At 36.5% G+C, this 7,803-nt stretch overlaps 1 protein-coding gene across 1 annotated transcript in view; it reads left to right on the top strand.

The window, feature by feature from the left end:
• Positions 1 to 6,887: 6,887 nt before the first annotated feature.
• The window catches only part of LOC113105372 (transcription factor SOX-6-like), a 131,230-nt gene continuing 130,314 nt past the window's right edge, over positions 6,888 to 7,803 (top strand). Inside the window, exon 1 of the mRNA XM_026266408.1 lies at positions 6,888 to 7,303. The gene's annotated coding sequence lies outside the window, so the exon portion shown is untranslated. The remainder of the gene's footprint in view (positions 7,304 to 7,803) is intronic.

Raw genomic sequence — 7,803 nt, 5'->3', positions numbered from 1 at the left:
CAAAGGCACACAATTACGGTGTTTTAAGACTTCGTGTTGTCTCGACATGGCGTTCCCAACACTGCAGGGTTTCTCATAACGCCTGCATCTGACTTATGCATTCACCTAAGGGAGGCTGAGATTCTAATACAAAAGGTACTTTGAATCTAAAATGGTATCTTATGCTCTTTTATCACCATTGATTTACTATCTATATTTTGGGAGAGAGGTGCTGAATAATTGAGGAGGTCGGCTCAACAGCATTCAGTGTTCTTTTATACACATGCCTGCATATCTAACAGAAGAATAGATGAAACTAGAACAGTCCCGCCACAGCTTCAGTAGTACAGCAGAGCAAAGATTTACCCGCGATCTGAAATGTCAAGCCGTCTTTGTTTGTTCTCGACAACAATAAAGATGTTACCATTCACCGAGCCTAACGTCTCGGCTTTCTGATTCAAACAAGCGAACAAGATGAGAGGGAAAACGCAACCGTTTCAGACAAACGATTACTCCTGCATGTGTAAAAAGTGCTGTTTGCAACAAAGCAATGAGACATTTTCCCTAAATGCCCGGCATTTACAATACCTACAGTGAATTGGGCTTTTTGTAAACATAAATGAGGTAAATGTCCTTGGGCTTTTCAGTCGATCCAACAGTTCTTTTAACTTCAGGAAGCCTTTTTGCTGCACCTCTCACATCAAATTAAAGCAAAGCACTGTCTCAAGGCAGAAAAACACAACACTTCGGCTTCGTTTTCTTGCTGTGTTTGCGAAACCTGCCAATTAATCATTGATGAAACCATTTAATGAGGCTCACCTAAAGCTTCTAGTGTTCTGCACCAGCTCTGCGCTAGATGTTACTCAAGGGGGTTTTCAGAAGGGATGGGAAGTTCATATATGCATATTTACCCTCCATTAACAAAGACTCTCAAAAGTTGCTGTATTGAAAATTGTCTTCCAGGGTCAATATTAAAAGCCTAAAGTTAGCTTCAGTTTGAAAAAGCACAATTAAGAAACATTAGTCAAATTTGACCAGAAATGTTGTGTTATTGCTGTGTTTGAACCATGAATCTGCATTTGTCAGATCAGAGACACAGGGCAAGTTGATTTGTCCCAATGTAAAACTTGGACAAAGTCTTGCACCACTGGTGTTTGATCAAAGTCGGATCAAATTCGAAAGTCTCGACAGGGGATCTGGCACGCCGTCATTTAGATTTGCATTTATGTAGATTTACACTAATTGGAAAGAACATATTCATAAACCGTCGTAGAGTAAAGAAGCCGAAGCCCTCAGTCGTGATGCAATTAAGAGCATGTAGCTTTCTTTGATTTAAACATTTAATCAATCAACTGTTCCTTCTTAACTTAAAAGGAAATATAAATGATAATACTAATAAAAACTCTGATGAAATGTAGAGTGACAAGTGATATTTAGGTCAGCAAATGAGAACAGAGCGTCCCACTTTGCAGATCCAAATGGGACCGGGGTTGATTTGCATGTATGCAAATGAGTCATGTATTAATTACATAACTTTACTGTAAAAGTGCAGTGCTTTCTTGGCTGTTCTTGCTTCTTATAAGGGGCCTGTCAGAGATTATGGTGCTAACTGTATTTTGGAGTATGTGGAAGATGGAGAGCTTTGTCATCCTATTCAAAGTGACAAAACCGTTTTATGTTTGACCTTGTGGAACATGCCCAGTTTATAATGACTGCTCTCACAAGCCTCTTCTGGCATTCTTCTCTCGCTTTGTAAGCTTAGAGAAAGATTGTGCTTACAGAACAAAACACAGTCTTTTTTGAGAGCAACTGAATGTTTGAAAAATCTTGTGGATGTATCTTACGTGCTCTCACCAAACATCATAGGTTTTACAACTCGTGCATTATTCAAATCACATAAATTTTCTGATATAACAGTTTTGAAACACTTTCTATCTTAAAAAATTAAATAAAAATAGTTATAATACACTCTCTTTGTTCCTTTTATGAGTGATCATACAAGACAAGTGTGTGTGTGTATAACGATGTCACTTTGCTTACTTTTTTTCATAAGAGTTTTTCCCTCCATAAACTAAAATAGAGTCACTGGGGTCCGATGTTGTTTAGTGCCAATTTAATTTGTAATATTAAAAAAGAACAAATAGGGCACTGTAATAAATGTAATTAATGTACTGTATTAATTTAAAGGACCTTTGTTTATTTTTATTGGTGTTTTACCTGTATTTTGAATTTTGCTAATTAAAATGAATGGATAATGTTCAGGTAATAAGCAGCCAGTACCTTTTCTGTTATTTTACAGATTTATTACAGTGCAACGGTACAGTACATCTTCTTTTGTGTTCCACACATACAGGTTTCGAATGACCTGACAGTGATGATTTCACAATTGGTATTTTGGTGTGAACTAACTATTTAAAGGTGTAATTGTTCTGATCTTTCGATTTGGAGATGCAAGATAATGATTCAGTGGACCATTTAACTCCAAAGAGTTTGAAATCTTAAGGTATTAATATTGCAGAGCATTCTTATGTTATTTAGAACAAATCCTATGCACATGTCTGCTCTACAATACTTACATATTTAATTAAAATGCTCATAAACTCTTCAAAAGGTAATAATGGATTGGGTTTTCCAACCACTGACATTTAAAATACCTCATCCTCTGTTTCCTGCCACATAATGGTTTGCAGTATGTCATTTTCTCTTTTTTTACGCCGACCCTGCAGTGATGCTGAAACCCTCTGGACTTTACAATGGGGCTGTTTCGTGCATGGTTTAAAAAGAAGATGTTTTGCTGATTCTTCATCTGGTGTTAAATCTCATGGAGCAACACAGACACGGTTCTTTAGATTTCGGCTAAAAATGTATCGCTCATTAATTAAACACATCAGACGTATTTCCATGGCTCCTGCAGATATGGAAATGTCTCAAATGAGGTTTTAATAGAGGCCTCTCGTATGCACATCCTCTGTGAGGCATTCGAATCTACCAGACAAATATATTTGTGAAGTGTTGTTTGCTAGTTCTCAAGTAATCACAGCAAATCATATGGCAGCCTCCATATTTCCTTTGACAGAAGAGTGCAGGCTAATTAAACATGCACAACTGGAGAAGAACACATGTTAATTTAATGTAACAAAAATGTTGATTTTTATGCAGGCCTTTTTAAAATATTAATAGGCTAGGCTTGAATTTCACGATGCATCAAAGCATTTCATGATATGCTAATGTGATGAATGCTGCCTCTTTCTCTAACGAGCTGGACAGAACATTGGTCCAGACGAGACCTACAGGCTTGAACCCGCTCTCTCACACCCGCGAACTGCTTAATTACACGCTCATAGTTCAGAAAAGAGCTTGTGATTTTTAGATTTGGTCAAAGGCACCGCAAAAAACGACTTATACATTTGTTCTGAGCTAATTAGTTAAGACCTGAGCACTATTAGAGAGACGAAAATGAATCATGTCCTTGTTAAAACCTGTAAGTATTTGAGTGGCTGTTTTGCACAGTCAAGGCCAAACTACATCAGAAGCAATAACCAAAGATTACATAAAACAAACTTACACTTTATTCATGAATAGAATTTGTTTTTTAAAGAAGTTTTATTACAGCTCTCTAGTACGTTAGGTGGTCTTTTACACATTAACTCTATCAGATTTGCAATTTGGAGAAACTCATTAGTCAGAATTTCTCTTTTAATTAAACCTTACTGGTGCAGTTGGTCCTCTACTGAATAACTTGATAGCAGCCACTTACGTTTTTCATTTGCATTTTTGAAACAAGTCAAAAAAAAATAACTATATATATATATATATATAGATATATATATATATATATATATATATACAATAATAAACAAAATTTTTATGTTTAAAGAATCTTGCTGAAGCTCAACCCTACCAGTTAACTTAAAATAAATAAAAACAATCTTGATTTAGGAACACTTACTGCTTGACAAAATCACTTCTTCCAGAGGTGCAATTCCTCGACTTATCGATGGGTGGCGCATTAGTCCTATACATTGGTTGAGCGGCGTCTACCTGACACTGTACCTGCCTTCTGCAGGAGTCCGTATTCAGCGCAGCGCTGTGCGGAAAAAGTAAGACGTTCCTTTCAATACTTAATATTCGCTAAAATTACACCAAAATACAGTTTAAATTGAATTATTAAATAACTGACACCTGATATTTACTAAATGTCTGTAAGGGTCTCTCAAAACCGCTTTAGCTACCTACCTAGACAGTGAATAGTCTACATTTGACTCCTAAAAAGGCTGTTTAGTGAGGCAGTTCACTAGGTTTTGAGACACAACCTTTGAACACAAATGTGTTTACCTTCAGAGAAACACTTGTCTTAAAAGACTTTTGACTTCATGTTTGTATTATTTTATGAAGTGTTTTGCGCGGTGGCAGTTTGAATGCGCCTGTTTACATTTCCCAGCTCTTGTTGAAACATCGACATTTTACGTCTCCGAACCAATCAGAAAATGTGTCTTCACCTTTTATATATGAATCTGAAATTTCGTCGAGCCAGGCGAGTTTAATAGCTATTTAAAGTAGGCTAATAATTATCACTGTTTAAAAAATGGGGCGTTTGAAGAAACTTTGGACTCAGACATTGTTTTACAGTAGCCTATTTGGGAAATACTTTCGGTGTCAGCTGGAACAGGCTGTAGAAGAGAAAAGTTTCAGTGCACTGGCGTTATTGCCTTGAAGGCAGTGCTTTGTTTGTTTGAATAATTAATCTTCTCTTTGGTGTATGAAGATGTGACGCGTGGATAGGATTTTTCTCAGGAAAAAAGGGAATGTGAAAATGAAAGACAGACAAGAGCCAGAACAGATGTGATGAGATGTTGTGAAAGGATATCTATTCTGGCATGCCCTCTACATCCTTAATCCTCTCTCTCTCTCTCTCTCTCTCTCTCTCTCTCTTCCTCCCTCCCTCTCTCCCCCTCTCTTTAGCCCTGTGTGACTCTTCAGTTAACAAACAGCATTTTCTTCTGCATCTGCCCTTATCATTGTAAGTACAACATCGTATTGTGTATCTATTGTTTTCTTTCGTATTGATATTTGAAGCAAAAAAATAAATAAACATGCATTTGAAATAGGATACATGCGGTTATATTTTAAGACGCGACTGTTCTTATACCATTATTATAGATGCGATTATTTACTTTTATTTGTAACTACTGACTTTTCACTGCCTGTCATTGTATGTATCGAACCGGGCTGTATTTATAGTTTCCGATCTCTGCATATGTCTGTCAGGGTTGTACTTTGTTATTTATTGTCTGTTACCTGCATTCCTAAAATGCGCTGCACATGTAAATACCCTAACTCATCTGACCTGAACTGTGACAGTTTTAAGAGCGAGCAGTTTCTTCACAACTTAATAAAATATAATTATAGTGGATCGTCTAAAAAGTTGTTTGGCGAGGAATGTTTCCGTAGTGAGGGGATTTTGTTCATGCACTTCATTAGTAACTTCTTAAATATTGATATACCAGTGTGAAGGAAACCGTTTTAAAGCTTAACACAGATCAAACTCTGTTATGTTAAATATGTTTATTTTTTATTATTAATATATATATAATTTATTACACGAGTAAATCAAGTTAAGATACTGTGAAACATCTGTAAAAATTTCTGAATCGTTTACCTGAATTCGAATACTATGATTGAATTCATGCTCGTCTCCGTGAAATTAATTGATAATACCATTTTAAATGTGTAAAAAATATTTTGTATTTTTATTTTTGCATTTATGAGACAAAATTATTTAATATTATCATCATTATTATTAATTATTTTCCAGCAGTTCCAGGGAGTCACAACAGTTGAAGAGTTTAAGATGCCCAGTCTATTCATCAATATATCGATCAAATAATTAGCTATAATAACTGAAACATTCTTCCAAACATGGTGCTGTTTCAACAGACAGGAATCTTCTAAATTCGGGTTTGTAGAATGACCTGAGATGGCCTTTGGTTGTTGGCACAAGACTAACTTCAATAATCTTTCCAGGTGTTAAACATTGTTTTACAGTCGTTTAAGACGAAGACGCGTTGGATAAATATACGCAGCAATCATACTTTAAGCGAAACTACATTAACCACTTTTCAATTTAATAACAATTTAAAGGTCTGTGTGAGGGACATAGTACGATTTTCCATCTGCAGTGAGGATTGGTTTAGGTGAGGTAACTTCAAATTCCATCAAAGTGTGCTCGTAGGGCAATTTCTCATCAGCAGATCAAGTGATTTTTTTTTTATATTTTTTTTTTATAACAATAGCCTACTACTGACTGATTTCTTACAGCCTACATACTCTTAATGAAAAAAAAAAGAAAGAGGTTTGCCGTCGCTTAAACTTTGCTCGACGTGTTTATCCACAAGAGTAACGCAATTGAGGAAAAATCCCCATCTAGCCTTTACATTTTCACCTTCAGTAGTCCATGTTTATGTCCCAGATTTACTGATAAGCAGCTTCAGCTTAATTCAGTATGACAAAATTAACTTAGAGTTCGATTTAAAATAATAATAATAACCCTTTAGGCCTACCTAATCACCACAAAGTTTAAAATGCAAATAATAGCTACTTTTAAATGATTTTTCTTTATAACCAAATATTGCAAAAACATAACATTAAAATTTATTGCGTGAATGTTCGCAAGTAGTGTATAAGTGTTGTTTTTATGCGAAATTTTTACATAACACTATATAGTAAAAAAATAATTATATTGATATATATTCATATCCTACAATAGGCTATATAACTCAAATGTGGCTCCTGATGGTTAAAAATGTATCACCTGAGCTCTGACTTTTTTTTTCCCCTCTCACAATCTACACTGTTCTACCCCACCCCGCTATAGACTCTCTCTCTCTCTCTCTCTCTCTCTCTCTCTCTCATGTGTTGTCTGGGAGGGGAGCCCTGCCTCTTTCCTCAGATCAATGCCCTGGCCACTCACTTTCTGATGTTGCACGACGGGAAATGCTTTGAATACTTGCGACATGGCCGCTTGCATTGATTGCCAAGATTGACAGCAGTAACCATCGTCTTCTATTGCTTCTGTTTAGTGTAGAGAGGAAAAACGCGATAAATATAGGCTACTTAGAACTGCTCTCAGCAGTTTTGACAGTTCAACTTCATACAGCCAAAGCGGGATTCCCTCTACGGTCAGTGGAAGCGATACACTTCAGGTTTTTTTTTCTTTCTCTGCTACTACTCATCAGTGTACATTACTTTAACCTGTTTCAATACCAATAACGGGATACGGCGAAGACGAGCGCTTGTTTTGGTAGGCTACCCTGCTCGCATCAAGGTAAACTTTTATCATTGGTAACCTGTCGTCCGTGATTTCATGTGTGTTCGTCATGTTACGTTTACCGTCATTTTGCGTCTTAATACTGCAGCAGTGGCATTGATACATTCAGGTTTACATTACATAAGCTTTTCAGGAGATGTCCAAACTATTTGAAACGTCTGTCTTGTCCAGGATTGATATTAGTCTTGACTGTAATTTTCAGCGAAGAGTGGCGCGTGATACTCCGTACAGCGATGTGACGAGGAGCGATATGAGCTTTTTTCTTCGCAAAAACCTGCAAAAATCTCGACGAGTAAAAGAAAAAAGTTCACCAGACATGATCCAAGTGGTTCTTGTATGTAATCCCAGCCGTTATAATGTTTTGTCTGTACTTCATTGTCCGCTGTTGAACTATTGTCGTGTAACTTGTTCACAAACGCACGCGCCGAACGGAAACAATAATAATGCGCGCAGTTCTGATTACTAACAATGTCTGTTTGATTATTAGGCCTGCTCCG

Source organism: Carassius auratus, chromosome 7, assembly GCF_003368295.1.
Source record: "Carassius auratus strain Wakin chromosome 7, ASM336829v1, whole genome shotgun sequence".
Taxonomy (NCBI): Eukaryota; Metazoa; Chordata; class Actinopteri; order Cypriniformes; family Cyprinidae; genus Carassius; species Carassius auratus.
Note: the sequence above shows the minus strand (reverse complement) of the source record. Positions and strands in the feature narration are given on the sequence as shown.